We start from the raw sequence: 11286 nt of genomic DNA, 5'->3' as shown, positions 1-11286 counted from the left end.
AAATGGTTTTGTGGAACGAATGAATAGAACACTAGAGGACATGGCACATACTATGCTTTTGTGTAGTGGTCTTCCTCGTAATTTTTGGGCAGAAGCTGTTAGTACTACACACTATGTGCATAACCGAGCTATGATTACGCCCATCCTTAAAAAGATTCCCTATGAGCTTCTTACAAGACGGAAGCCAAATATCTCTCACCTTTGTTGCTTCGGGAGCAAATGCTTTGTTCATAATAATGGGAAAAATAGGTTAAGCAAATTTGATCTTAGAAGTGATGAAGCTATTTTTGTTGTATATTCTAATCACAGTAAAACCTATAAAGTCTTTAATAAAAGAACTTTATGTATTGAGGAAAGTGTGCATTTAATCTTTGATGAAAGTGATTCTTTTGATAAGCCTATACAAGATGAAGAAGAAGATCAAAATGAACTAGATTTGCGACTATCTAGAGATGATCCTCCAAAGTTAGATGAGGAGGAAAAGGAAATTGAGGGCATTAATGATGAACTTGAAAAAGCTTCAAATGATAAAGGAAAGAGAGTTTAAGTTATAGTTCATGATACTACAACTTGTTCTCAGCGCAAGAATTTGGAATCTAAAGTTGTAGCTGATGATGCTACAATATTGAATCCAAATCAAAGTATAGAATCCGGAGTTATACCAGATTCTACAACAACCCCAGTATTGAATTCAGGGGGAACAACTCTTGATTCCCAGTCATTCGAGGAAGGTAACTGAAGTTCGATTAATGATGAAAAACCTCAATTTTATAAGAAATGGACATACAAACCCTCTCATCTAATGGATAACATGCATGAAAATCTAAAGAAAGGAGTTCAAACTCGAAGATCTTTAAACAACTTCTGTTCATTTTATTCCTTTTTATCAACCATAGAGCCTACCAATACCAAAGAAGCTCTTGCATAATTCGATTGGATAATTGCCATGCAAGAAGAGTTACAACAGTTCAAAAGGAACAAAGTTTGGCACTTAGTTCCAAGACCATGAAATCGAACATTAATTGGCACAAGATGGGTGTTTAGAAACAAGTTGGATGACGCAGGAGTTATTGTGAGAAAAAAAACAAGATTGGTTGTAAAAGGATGCAATCAACAAAAAGGAATTGACTATGACGAGACCTTCGTTCCTGTTGCACAACTTGAGGCTATTAGACTGTTAATAGCTTTTGCCGCTTACAAAGGACTAAAAATTATTTCAGATGGACGTTAAGACAGCGTTTCTTAACAGATATGTGCAAGAAGAAGAATTTGTAGAGCAACACCCGGGATTTCTAGATAGCAAGTTTCAAAATCACATCTTTATATTAGATAAAGCCCTATATAGTTTGAAGCAAGCTCTTAGGGTGTGGTACGACAGGTTATCCAAGTTTTTACTCGAAAGTAATTTCAAAAGAGGATCTGGCGGTATAATACCCCGCAATTTTATGATATGAATATATATTAAGTTTTTTAATTCGAATAATTACGAATAAATAATAATGGAGTTAATGGAATTAATAATAATAGAACCAAAATAAGACGATAAATACGAAGTAATGATAGTATTGTTTAGGGTTATTATTCCGAGTTAAGAATAATAATAATAATAATCATCATCATAAAAATAATAATAATAATAATAATAATAATAATAATAATAATAATAATAATAATAATAATAATAATAATAATAATAATAATAATAATAATAATAATAATAATAATAATAATAATAATAATAATAATAATAATAATAATAATAATAATAATAATAATAATAATAATAATAATAATAATAATAATAATAATAATAATAATAATAATAATTTCGAAAGTGTGCTAAGTATGGGGATTTGTGCGCGGTGGCGGGTTACAGTTTCCTTCCTTTCTCTTTCTCTTCACTTGGGGAGCTGGGTTCGGATGTTGTGGCCTTGCTCAAGCGGATCCATAAATTCTCGGTATCTCAGGATGCGGGGGCTCGGGTGGCCTCTTACATTTTTACTAGACTTAGCTTTGCTATTGCTAAGGGTGTGGGAGCCCAGATTGTATCTCGGCTCCCCACCAATTTCATGTATACTTTTACTTTTATTTTAATGAAATCTGCGCGCATAATAATAATAATAATAAATAATAATAATAATAATAATGAATATTAATAATGATAATAGAATTTGCCATAAAACAAGTTATCGAATAAGGAAAGGATTCTCATACCTTCTCCTATATAAGAAAAATACCCTAAAGCTATATTCTCCATAATTATTATACGAAAGTTTACATTAAAAGAGAGATGGAGATTGAGAAAGTATTGGTGACGGAATTAGCAAGCGTTAATTAATTCAAGGTAACAACTTCTAACCTCGTTTTTATTTTCTTATTAAGCTGAATGAACCGATCTTAAGATGCTTAGAAACTAACCCAAACCTCGAAGGAATCAGACCAAACTTTGGGAAGTGGTACGTGGGATTGCTGGTCGGATCGCTTTGAGCTTAGATTTCGGTTACTTGTCGTTAGGAGCACCTAGATCAAAACTATATTTATACCTTCACAAACAACTCTACTACTAGTAAAGAGGCAAGTAAAGGTTGGATCCCAAGGGACGGGTATTGATGCAGGATTTTCAATTGCAAGTAGTGGTGTCTAGGGGTGTCACAATCTGGGTTGAGATAAGAAGATCACTAAACTAAATAACAATAAAAGTAAACAAGCAAGATGACTGAAATGAGATGTAAACAATTGATTAAAAGCACTAGGGTGTCATGGGTTCATAGGGGATTCATGGTAATTGATCATACAAACATATTCTCAAATTATAAGCAAGCAATTATTATTGTGATAGGATTGAGTTGGTTTATATCTTACAATCCTTGGAAGGTTTGGGTCCCGGAGCCGAATCAATTAGATTGTAAAACACCTTCAAGTCGACTTAATCCTCCCTACAAAACTATATGCATGGTCTAATGAGTCTCAAGTTGGTTTATGTCTTACAAGTCGCATTAAAAAGGTAAGTGATGGGTAAAAAATGCAAAGATTCATAGGCTGGCATTTCATCAAACATAACATGTGCATAAGTTAAGATCACAACAAGCAAGCAAATAAATTATGAAAACATATTAAATTAAGCATGAATCATCCCCCATGTTCATAATTCCCCATTAACCCTAGTTAAGGAGACTACTCACTCATTATCAAGTTTAACATGTTAACAAGGTTGTCAATCATATTAACAAAGCAAAACATGATGAATAAATGAAGAAGATTAACAATAATTAAAAAGGGATTAAGAGAATTATTCCTAATGATGATTCCAAAATAATAATGCAAAGAATAATAGAAGTACTTGATGATTGATGGAAGGTTGTCAATCTCCCAATAAACCCAAATAATCTTCAATTACCTAAAATAAAAGATGAACAATAGAGAAATTAAGGAAATGAGATTTGTATTAATACTTGATTAGAAGTTAATTACAAGATTAAAGAGAGATTAGAATAATATAAACTACACTAAGGATTGATAAGAAGAACATGATAATCTACATAGACTAATGGGGTATTTATAGTGGGGATTAGGTGCACAAATTAGGGTTACTAAGGGCTTAAATAACGATTAAGTCCTTGAGGAATCACTTCTCTTAAGAAAAGATGCGGGTCTCCTTTTAGCTAGTCTTCCAAAAATATGCGCATCTCGAATGAAGAAAGAAGAGGACGTGTTTCTCTGGAGGACAATCCGAGCGTCCAAGGGTCGGGACGGGCGGAATGGGGAGCTTCTGGACGAGCGGCCCGGTGGTAAGGACGAGCGGCCTGGCGAGCTTCTGGACGGGCGTCCCGATCGGTGAGACGAGCGGATCTTAGCTCAGCTTCAATTTCTTCATTTCTTTTTTTTCTTCTTCCAACAATCCTCCGGGATTTTGTCGGGGATGCAAGGATCTTCTTCATCATTACCCATCTACTACATTATGTACAAAGGCCTTCTAGTCTTGTCTTCTCTTTGATGCTTGGTCATTAGATTCGATCAATTTAGCTCTATTTTGTCATGAAAATGTAAGTTTTGCACTCCTCTCCTACCAATGAAACAAAAACTCAAAGAATATGCAAAACAAAGGACTAAAGATAGTAAATGACCTAAATATGCAATAAAAAGCATAGGAACTAGACTAATTCGGGGACTAAATAAGCTAAAATATTGATCACATCAAATATCCCCAAACCGAACCTTTGCTCGTCCCGAGTAAAGAGGTGACAAAACTAGGACCCTTATTTAAACTATCCTACTAATATAGATGATATGAGATAATTAGCGGGTCTCACTCCGCCCCTTCAACTCACAACAAGACAACCATGAGGTAGGATGCCTTCTTGCAAGGCAAGGTGGGTCTTGCCAAAATGGCGACACATCCAATCATTAAAGCACACAAAATCAAGTAATGGATGCATCTACAAAAAGAATATACACTTTCCTCATCTAAGTGGCGGAAATTATCTAAAGGGGAAGCAATTAAAGGGTACACACTCTTTCATAGATATGGTTTATTCAAACTACTAAGCCTAGAAGGATACCAATAAATCACCTCCAAGTTGTGTAAAGCTAGGGTACCTTTGTCCTCAATCGTTAAATGCTTTTGCCAAGAATAGACTTCCTATGGTGTTAGAAACACTGGAGGATCGCGGAATTCCCCTTCTTGCCTAGACAAGAAGAAGGGTCGTCCCCTCTCTACCATGCTCAAAAATTGATACGATGGATAAAGGGATCAATAGTATTTGAGTTTCATTTGGGAGTTTGCTTTTGTTGTTGTCCCCCCCCCCCCCTCCAATTTCTTGTGGCATTAACATTTGAGAACACTTTCTTTTTGCCATTTCTTTTGATGTTTGGCTTTTTAATACATGACAAATTTCAACTTTTCTTTGCATTTTCTTTTGAACATTTTCAAAGTCACCCTAATTAGTAACGAGGGTTCCTTGTATTTGAAGCATTAGGAGTCTATTTTTTTTGCTCCTCTTTTCATTTGATGCATTTTGCAAACTTTTTGGCTTTTCATTTCATTTTTTGAATTCAAATTTGAAATTTTTTTGTGCCCATTCCCTTTGATGACAAAATGTGGTAGAACATGGATGATGGTTGCATGGTTTCAAGGGTCACCTTGGAATAAACGGTAGCCAAGGAGTTATCACACCACAAGGTACGCTTGACTAGGCCTTAATCCATGGGTCAAAGGATACTAGCATGACACATCCTAGGGTGTTTTACATGTATTCTAACAAGCAAAGTCTTAAGAAAAAAAAGCATCTACTAGGGCTTATAAACACTTGTCAATCTTCCCAAATAGACGGTTTTACAAATTTTTTTTCCTAAATGCAACTATATGCCATGATGCAACTAACATATATACATCCTAATGCATATGCTTCTACCAACTAATATTCCAAATAATCTAAACGCAAGTCCTAAATTCACATTGTTTATACCGCATCAATCAAAATAAAGCCACATAGTCATTAACATAAAGAGGAAAAAGGAGATTGGATAGATCATACCATGCGGTCTTCAATATCCTCATGTCTCGGATGTGGCTAGTCAATCAATGTGAACAAGGATGAACAAACACAATATATACAAAATAATATATACAAAATTATACTACAAAGGAAATGAACTTGTTTTTGAATTTTCAATTTTTCAATTTTTTTGGATTTTTCGAAATTTTTGATTTTTTTGGATTTTGAATAAAATTCATGTTAGAATTTCCCAATCCCCACACTAGTATGGGAATTGTCCTCAATGGCCAATACGAGAGGAAATTATGCAATGAATATGCATGATTTCTAAAATAAATGCAAACTATACTAAGCTACACTACATGATGCATGTGTTTTTGTTATGGCGGAGAGCATAATTTAGATTAGCTCCGAATGCATATGCATGGACTTCCGCAAACCAAAATAGACATTATTTCTAATGTCATGAATTTCGGGGGACTTTATGGACAGGGAATGCAATGCATGAAACTAAAGATTGTCATTTTGGATTTTACAAGTCGGGAACTAAGATAAAGAACACCTTAATGAAGCCAAGGTGTTAGTCCTCCAATGTTGCTAGGACAACACAAAATGATCAAGATAAAATAAAAACAAGAGAAGTAGACAAACCATAAGGGAGGTGTAAGAATGTAGGAGCCTCCAAAGTTTTCTAATCCTCACCCATTGTATCATCATCATCATCATCTCTTGAGGCATCATCAACCTCCATAGATGTGGAATCATGTCCTCTCTCACTTTCACTTGCTTGTTCTTCCTCACTTTCCTCTTCCTCTTCTTGGACTTCTTCTTCTTGAACCTCTTGTTCTTCTCTTGCTTGGTCACCACCCTCTTCAACAACCATCTCCTCTCTACCCGGTCTACCACCACTAGGAATTCTAGGAAAGAATACATCCCTATCCGCCCAACTAGGTAAAGGACAAGATGGATCAAGAAGTCCTTACCTAGCTAGATGTAGGAGGGGCGGATATTGGGCCTTGTAAGCAACCACTCTATCATTGTAAGCTTGCTTGTGAATTTCCCTCATGAGTAGTGTCAAGTAATCATTTCCCACTTCGACATCCTTGGGTTTGAACTCGTGGTATTCAAATGGGTAAGGTGGGGTGATAATGGAGGAGGAGGGCTCGGCAATTTCGCCCCTTTGTTGTTTAATGATATACTCGGTCTCTTCGGAGAGTGGGAGAAGGTAGTTCGGTCGGTGAACATTCAATCGGTAAATTTTGGAAGGCAAGGTGAAGGATCTAGCTTCATTTGTTAACCACCCATATTTGTCGTCAAGAGTGTCGTGCTTGACCCACTTGAACTTGTGAATCATGGTGTCCATATCAACAAGATGACGTCCTTTAACCGGCACATAAGTGTTGTTTTTGTTGAAATCCCGGTTAAAATGCTTATCCAAATGGGTAACTAGTTCTCTATTGACAATAAAGGAGGTTCCTTCTTTGCCACAATCGACATTAACCCATCATTCAACCAAAAGTCTTAGAGCATTGTATGGCTTGGTGAATTCCCTCCCAATGTTCAAGGCCAACTCAAGAAGAATACAATCGAGTTTGGTAAGATGGTTTGTGCCATTTATAGCTATCAAAGTATTCCCAATGACCTTATGCCATACTCTAATGCCCGGATGGTGGACTAATAGAGCACGACAATCATGAAAGCGTATGAATTTCTTTCCGGAAATTTCCATCCAAAGAGGAGCGGGGTCATACTTGATAGAAGTCTTTGTATATTTCGAGTTATCACTAAGGCCTAATATCTTACCTAATTCTTCATAAGTTATCCGCCTATCAACATTTTCAAGACGAAACTCGATGTTGGTTCAAGTCTCCACCCTTGTGACGTTCAAGGAACTTAAAAATTCCAAGGTGAGGGAGGGCTATGTCAATTCTTTCAATGTAAACAATTTACCCAATCCCATAGACTCAAAGAAGGTTTTGTTTTGTTCAAGAACACCTAATTTTGACAATTAATCTTCACAAATAAACTTAGTAGGCATGATGGTTTTCTTAGCAAAGAGAATGAATTTCTCCCTATGAGAGTCGAAAGTGAAAGTTACCTCCGGATAATTGGATAATTGTTCAATGACCGGAGTTGTTGATGTTGTAGCTTCCATAGGGGGATCTTGTTTTTGAACCTCCAACCTTGCTTCATGGACTACCAAGGCCTTTGACAATTGTTTAGCTTGAAGAGCTAGTTGCCTTATGGAAAGTGTCTTCTTTTGGGGTGCCTTGTTGCCTCCTTTAGTTCTTGCCATTCTCCCTTGCTTGATTACACCAATGAAAGATTAAAATCTTCAATTTCTAGTGATACCCAAATCGATTTAGGATGAATGAATGTTGCTTTGTATCCTAAAAATCGACTTAAAGGTTGAATATTTTGGTGTTTGAATCACTTGTTGTTGCAAAAGGAGTGATTAATTTTTGTTGTAAGGAAGTTTGGATATGATTTGGTTGAGTTTGGTTGAGGAAATTTGATTTTGTTGATGGAGAGGATGAGGGTTGTTGGGGTTTTGAGTAGTGTTTGTATATTGAAGAAATGAGAATGAATGGGAGAAAAGGGGTTTAAAACACCCGTTTATATTTGAAAATGCAGTGGAGGACGAGCTAACCAGGTGTCGGGACGCTCGGATTCTTCAATGTTTGGCTCAGGAAAAGACGCCACAGGACGAGCGTCTTGCTTCTAAGACGAGCGGATTCTCTGTGGAGGGACGAGCGTCTTTTTGGGTGGACGCTCGGATTCCTTTACAAAGAAAATCCCAGATTTTTGCAGCAAAAAGACGAGCGTCTTTTTTTTAAGAACGACCGTCCAGAATGAGACGAGCGAATTCTCAGCTGAGACGCACGGATTCCTTTACATACCATATTTTTGTATTCTCCAGCTCTACCAGACGAGCGTCAGGTGACTTTGGACGCTCGGGTTTTTCAGGACGAGCGGATTGTCCATTTGGCCTCTCAGATTCTTCCTTGACCACACGGATTCAGGTCCATCCGTGGGTACTTTGTAACCCGTGTCATTTTCATTCTTCAATTCTCGTGTTCTTCATTGTAGGGACACTACAAAGGCATGAATAGCCTAGGCAATTGCAATCCCCACACCAAGGTACAGCACTACACATCAATAAAATCATAAGTCCCTCCCTAACTTCTCTCAAAAGGCACAAAAAATAAAAAACCAAAAATGACAAAAATGCAATGTAAAAATTGAAATGCATGTTAGGGAGCTAGAATATTTACAAATGGTGGTTTATGGAAGACTCCACAAACTCTCATCCAATGTGAGATGTCAAGGGGGCATGTTCAAGGTGTTGTTGATGTTACTCAACACCTTGAAGAAGTAGTGGAAAGCTTGCTCATTATCATGATAAAGGTCCTCAATAGATTTTTGCACTTGTTGCTCTCCATGATGGTCTTGGTTCATAGCATTACCAATATAGGGATTGAATATTCATTCAAACTTATCATCCCAAAGACCGCAAACTTTATCTACTTGATCATTAAACATTTCTTGAGTTGATAAAGACAACTCTCCTTCTTTCTTGTCTTGGCCAATGAGGCCATCTTCTTTTCTTGTCATGGGTGAGCTTTTCAAGCTCTTATTGTTGCTATTTCCTTGCTCTTTTGATGGAGCATCATCCAATTTCTTTTTCCATTGAAATTCCAACTTCTTCCTATCATCCTTCCGGCTATAGTGATCAACCATAAAACATAGCTCATGCAATCGGGGAGCTCTCATGGTGTTGTCAAGATTGAAAGTGATGGTTTCATCTCCCACTTCAAGGGTGAGCTCTCCATGCTTCACATCGATCACCGCTCCTGCGGTGTGCAAGAAAGGTCTTCCTAAGATAATAGGAATGTTGGAGTCTTCTTCCATGTCAACAATATCGAAATCCACCGGGATGAAGAATTTTCCAATTCTCACGGGAACATCTTCCCATACCCCTAAAGGTGTCTGATAAGACGCATTTAGAAGGTGTTAAATTGGACATATTTGTGCAAATTGGTGGTTTTGCGACGGTCTTTAATGTGCTTTGTGGAGTAATTTGTTAGTTAGCTTTGTTCTTGGCAACATATGCGATTTATAGATGATTTTGGTACTTTGATTAATTATAGAGATTGTTAATGGAGTCGGGATTTGAAGTCATGTGTGACCTAAAGTAAAAGTGAAGAGTGATGGTTGAAGAGAAGAAGAAGGAGGAAGAAAGAAGCTACGCGCAACCTACATTCAACCAATGAGGTCGAATGTAGGTCGAACTAAAAGAAGAAAAACTTCCAGCAGTTACATTCGAGCAACATTCGACCAACATTCGAGCTATGCGCGAGCTGGAAATGAATCTACATCATGTTGATTTGGCTACATTCGAGCTGCATTCGAGCTACGTTCAAGGTCAGTAGTTATATTCGACCTTGGTGTACACTCGTCATATCATACCTTGTTATTTTATTTTAATCGGTTTGTTCCGACTTTATTATTTTATATTTCCTAATCTAGCTTATTACTATATAAGCTTAGTCTTTAGTTTGAAGAAAATACTTTAATTTTACTTTTTACACTTTTGCAATTCCAGAAGAAAACCTAATTATTTTAGATCTAATATGAGGAACTAATTCCTCCCTTCTTGGTTCAACTTTTGAAGCTACCGATTAGTCGATTGTGAGATTGTCTTTACCTTTTATCTTTCAAGTATTGTTCTAATCTCTTGTTCTTTATTTCTTTGATTTTTATTTACTTTCATTACATGATCAATAGTGTTAATAATCATTAATCTTTTGCTAGTTTAGATTATCGACTCAGTTTGCTTGATATCTAAATTTAAGTAGCAACCTTTGTCCTTTTAATTGATTCAGTTTATCATTATTTGGATTTAGAAAGAGATTAAACATACAATTGAATTACGACTGCGTGGTTGTGGTTATTGTTTCTATTGGTTTCTTTATTCATTATTGCTGCTATTGGGTGAATCTCGCACGCGTGTGTTGGATTATTTGATAGCTAGGGTCTTATAATATCGCTGATCGAATTATTTGACTATTCTTAAGAAGGAACAGAAATTAATATTTCATATTTATTTCACGATAGAGACTTGAAGGTCAATTGGTATTTGAGACATTAGATGATCAATTGACTTAATTAGTAGTGGAGATAAGTTGACCCAAGTCCTTTAATCATCTGAATTACTTTAATTTCATTACTTGCTTTAGTCTTAGTAGACCAAACAAACTAATCCCTCCAAATCTGTTACTTTACTCTGTATTAATATACACATTAGTTAACTTAGTCCTTCTCTGTGGGTTCGACCCTTACTTCCATTATATTGCTATTTTTAGTAGTGTAGTTGAGTAAGTGATATAAATTTACTTTGATAGGCATACGACTTTCAGCCCGTCAAATTTTCCGCCGTTGCCGGGGAAGGCAATATTTTAATTTTTGTGTTTTAGTGTAGAGTCTTTATTTTTGTTTAGTTATTTTTTATGCATAATACTCGTTCTTCTAACTTGAACCTCGACCCTTTCGATCAAGAGATTGAGCATACTCTTTTCAGGTTACGGAAGAACAAGAAAGGTGCAATAGTGGCTATTCCTGAAGGCGGCGATTTCGACGATATACATTCCGAAACTGACAATTCTGAATATTCTGAAGAATCCGAAGAGTCTTTAGACATGGCTAGTACTATTAAAGAACTTACTGAACCCGATCTCACCCAACAACCTCTTTGTATTATTTATCCTCCGTTGGGTGAGAATGGAACTTT

Source organism: Silene latifolia, chromosome Y (assembly GCF_048544455.1).
Source record: "Silene latifolia isolate original U9 population chromosome Y, ASM4854445v1, whole genome shotgun sequence".
NCBI classification, from domain to species: Eukaryota; Viridiplantae; Streptophyta; class Magnoliopsida; order Caryophyllales; family Caryophyllaceae; genus Silene; species Silene latifolia.
Note: the sequence above shows the minus strand (reverse complement) of the source record.